At 37.6% G+C, this 4,355-nt stretch overlaps 1 pseudogene; it reads right to left on the minus strand.

Moving 5' to 3' along the window:
* Positions 1 to 1,056: 1,056 nt before the first annotated feature.
* On the minus strand, positions 1,057 to 1,914 carry LOC108473311 (protein argonaute 4-like; annotated as a pseudogene).
* Positions 1,915 to 4,355: the final 2,441 nt, after the last annotated feature.

The raw sequence follows: 4,355 nt of genomic DNA on the forward strand, positions 1-4,355 counted from the left end.
TTCCTTGAGTTCTTTCAAACCTCACCTACGTGAATTCTTCGAACAATTGTTCTGTTTTAGTTTCTTGTATTATCTAGAAATTTCTAGAGTAATGAACAAAACTTCATTTGTGAAAATTATTTAGTTCATCTATCATTATTTAATGCAACACACTTTTAAGAATAATGGAAGATGAATTTAATCTTGAGAATAATTATATTTGAATAAATTTTTCAAAAATACAAAGGAAATTAATCTGAAAGTCTATCTTTGAGAAGAAAAAGAATCTAAAGATAGCGAACAGGATAAAAGTTAAATGCCCTAGATATCGCCGCTTGAGCGTCTATACACCAGCTCCATGAAGACTTTCTTGAGTTCAACATGTGTTTAAAAGATCCAAAGTAATTCGTTGATGCCTCGATATGTAACATACTTCACTTCTCGTCGAATCTGGTATAGCAAGGTCACTGCATGACTTACCCAATTTTGAGCTGCCCTTTCGGGTTTTCAACTCAAAACCCCTTTGGTCTCAAGCCGCCCTTTGCGGGTTTTCACCTTGGCCTCTCTATTTTTTCTTTTTTCTTTTTATTTTTTTTCTCTTTTTCTTTTCTTTTTTTCCTTTTTTTTTAAATAGAAGTCCTAAAGTGCCCTTTGCGGGTTTTCACTTTGGCTTCCCTTCTCCTTCAGACAAAGTACTCCTTGACCGAGTCCGAATTCACTAGATCAGATAAATTCTTCCTATCCATCAGTGCACCTCTAGAGAAAGCCCTCTTTGCAACATATGGCCCTACCCAATTCGGCATCCTTTTGCATGGGAAGGATCTCTTTCAGCACAAGGTTTCCTTTATGAAATTGTTTTGGACGAACCTTCTTTGTCATAAGTCTGTGTCATCCATTCTTGGTACATTTGCTTAAGATGAATACTTTCAAGTTAAGTTTACTAGAGGTATTCAATTCTTGACTCCATCAAAGCTTGGAGGAAAAATCTTGATTTATAAACCAATGAGAAAGAGATTTCCCCAGCAGCAGTCCTGGCTATTGTTTGTCAAACCCTACAAAAAGATGGTTCAATGATTCTCAACAGAAAAGAATGAAGTTGCTGACTTTATCCTTCAACCTGGAAGCTGAGGTACAGAGATTACTCCTAGAGCATACATCCCACCATGACTCGATGATGTTTCTGAAGCATCCCTAATCTTCATAAATTGCCCCCAACTGTGAAGCTGCCAAATGAGCGTAGCAAATAGGAGCCACAACAAATATGGCTGTGGTGCTCCTTTGATACATATAGGATAGAGAATGAACAAACTCTTGTAGATCATCAGCCGAAAACCCAGCCTGGTCTAAGAGAACATGATAGTGGGTCTGCCTCGTGATTCCAATCATTCCAGCATGGGTACCAAGGTAAAAATCATTGTTCTTTGGATGACATACTTTGTTGTCAATGATAGTACCATGTAGCACATTGTAAGGAGATCCCTGCTGAAAAAACTTGGTATGATAGTTTTTCGTACAACAATAACCACAATCTTTAGGGTTCCACTTCTCGTCAAGGAACTTGCAAGCCTCACTAACTTGATCAAAACTTGATTGAATTGAGACTCGCTAACCCCATCCCTGAAAATAATGATTTGATCAGGTTTCCTCTTCCCTGAACTTGTATAGAAGTCTAAGAGAGCTTCCTTCATGATACCGTCATCCACCTTGTCAGAAACTGGTTTTGAAGAAAGAATCTATCATTTTAAGCTTCAGAGACTGTGTACAGCCTGATGCCCCATAGCTGAAAATCAATGGCCACCACCTGGAGCTAACCATCGTAGCTATTGACGACACATCAGACTGTTCAGGAAAGCCAAACAATGCACCCATTCCAAGGATGATGGTTGGAACCTTTGAAACAACTGGAATTGAAGGTGTTTCCCCCAGCGTAAGCATAGAGAGTAGGCGGTAGTTTCTTATGCCAATTTTTACCAGTCTCAGTCATCGTCTATAATTTGTTTTTTTCTTTTTTTTCTTTTCTTTTGGAAACCTTTGTTGTACTGTGGTATGGCGCATTATCTTTGAAAAAACTGTAAACTTTTGGCATTGTGCAGTTATATATAATCTTTTTCTTTTTTTTTTGAAATGGATGACTTTTGACTTTGTAATTTCGGCATATGAAGCTATCTCCCCCTCTTAATGGAGTAGTTGATGTCCACAAAGATGAGTTATTGTCAGCTTGAAACTTTTGACGAGCTCGAGCCCATAACATACATGCCCCATAAGTCTTGACTCATTTAAATTTGGCATTCATTGTACAACTGATGCGATCCCTTTCCATGGTGGACCAACAGTGCCCCAAAACCTTATGTTTATCCTGGAAATTGCAAATCCTCCTGCATGCATCTTTGGACCACATTTTTGAATTCCCATAATAGTCTCAACAAGGTCTTGTTTTGTCTCCTCAGCTAATTCCAATTTCACAATCTAAGGCTATATTTCCTACCACCACTTCATGGGGTAAAAACCATTTTCAACAAATTCAGAAACAAGTCACAATTTCTGTCACCTTCAAAGTACTGAGATTCCTCTAAACACATATCGCACTCAAAAGGAACTCTGAATCTGTAGTATCGTTACCCGTGTCATTGATATCTAGGGATCTATGATAGGCACACAAAAGAATATACAAGGAATAAATGAATTCAAGAATGACTATTTACATGAAATGAAAATTTATAAAGAATGTCAAAGGTCAAAAGAATCAGAATGAAAGAATATTAACTCAGATAAATAATAAAAGTATGTTTTATTGAAAATAAAAATGTCTAAACATGAGCCCACTTCTAAAAAGAAATCTCATTACTCCTAGGCTTTAGAGCAACAAGAGTGTTCTGAATATTACTCCGTAAAATTCCTAAAGATTACAGGAAGTTCTTCTGCAATCCAATTGTTTAAAGAACTTCCCGGTTCGTAAGGGTGAATGCCCTCAAGGTTTCTTTGTTCAGTCCCTTCCTCATGTATGACATTGATGGGATGATTGTCATTTCCAAACACCCCCTTCTCTAGGTAAGCTATCCCTTCTGACACAAAAGTCGGGGATATGTAAGGGAACGTCGTTAATTCCCATTCAACTTCTTTTTCACTCAGCCGTAACCCTCTTCTCTCTCTCTCTCTCTTTTTCTTTCTCTTTTTAATAACTTTAACTAATTAGGGTCTTTTTATAATTTTGATTGAAAATAATGCAATGAAATGCTATAAGATGCAAATGAATGCAAAAGGTATCGATCTCGATTCAATCTCATTTAGAAAACTTTATTTAGAAAAAGAATATCTTTACATATAAATGGATTACAAATACTCTTTCGCCCTAATGCCTAAAGTTTTAACAACAAAACAAACTCTTGGCCACGATCAGTTTGTAGCTCATATTGGTGCTCAATATGTCAGCCTGTGCCGCCAATGTTTGTAAATAATCAGCTGCCTCCTGAGTTTGAGCTATGACCTCACCTGTGGGGTAATCCGTGCAGCTAAGGGAACTTCCTCCAATACCTGTGAAGTTGTTCTGATTATTTTGAGGTAGATTAGCGAACAGGTGGGTATCCCATTCTGCAGTGTGCTACCTTAAAATAATATCCTATATCCTCAATGTTTCTTGAGAGCTTTCAGATTTCTACCCACGCAGAGCATCTTGCCTCGGTACCTTTGCAGCATAGCTAATCTCTAAAGGTCTTTGTATGATACGATCTTCTTTAATCGCTTTCTTTCACGCTTACTTGAGCTATCCAGGCCATCGGGGCTTGCATTTCCATTGTTTCTGATAAGTACAACAGTAAACTCAAACTTGCTGTTTGGTAGTGGTCCTATAGTAAACGAGCTTTTTACCATCATAGGCAAAATTCTTTCCATCCAACTCATTTTTGTAGGTCTCATGCACTCTATCAATCACTTTCCTTCCAATACCCTTACCATCCACATGGCAACCGTATTCATATCAAAGAGAAATGCCATAATGGTAGAAGTGTCCATCAATACTCCCACACTCACTTTGAATTGCTCATCTATCCTCCTGTCAAGCAAATACTGCAAGTCCTCTTAGTTATTGTAGAACAACTGCTTGGCTTCATTACTCCATTGATCCCATATTTCCTTTAACTCCTGGAGATTATTTTGCGCCACGCTGATGCGAGTGTAACCCCATAATTCTGATGTGTATCCTTCAATGTTTCCTTTGACCATTTATGGACATTAGCGTTGCCTTCCATTCTATCAAGAAGTCCGTTCTCCATAATAAAACTTTCTAACTTAGAAACTGACCGTGAATCGATACCTTTTAAATGCAAAATGACATGCACAAATGAAAGAAAACAGTCAGTATCATATGATATTAATAAACA

Source organism: Gossypium arboreum, chromosome 3, assembly GCF_025698485.1.
Source record: "Gossypium arboreum isolate Shixiya-1 chromosome 3, ASM2569848v2, whole genome shotgun sequence".
Lineage (NCBI taxonomy): Eukaryota > Viridiplantae > Streptophyta > Magnoliopsida > Malvales > Malvaceae > Gossypium > Gossypium arboreum.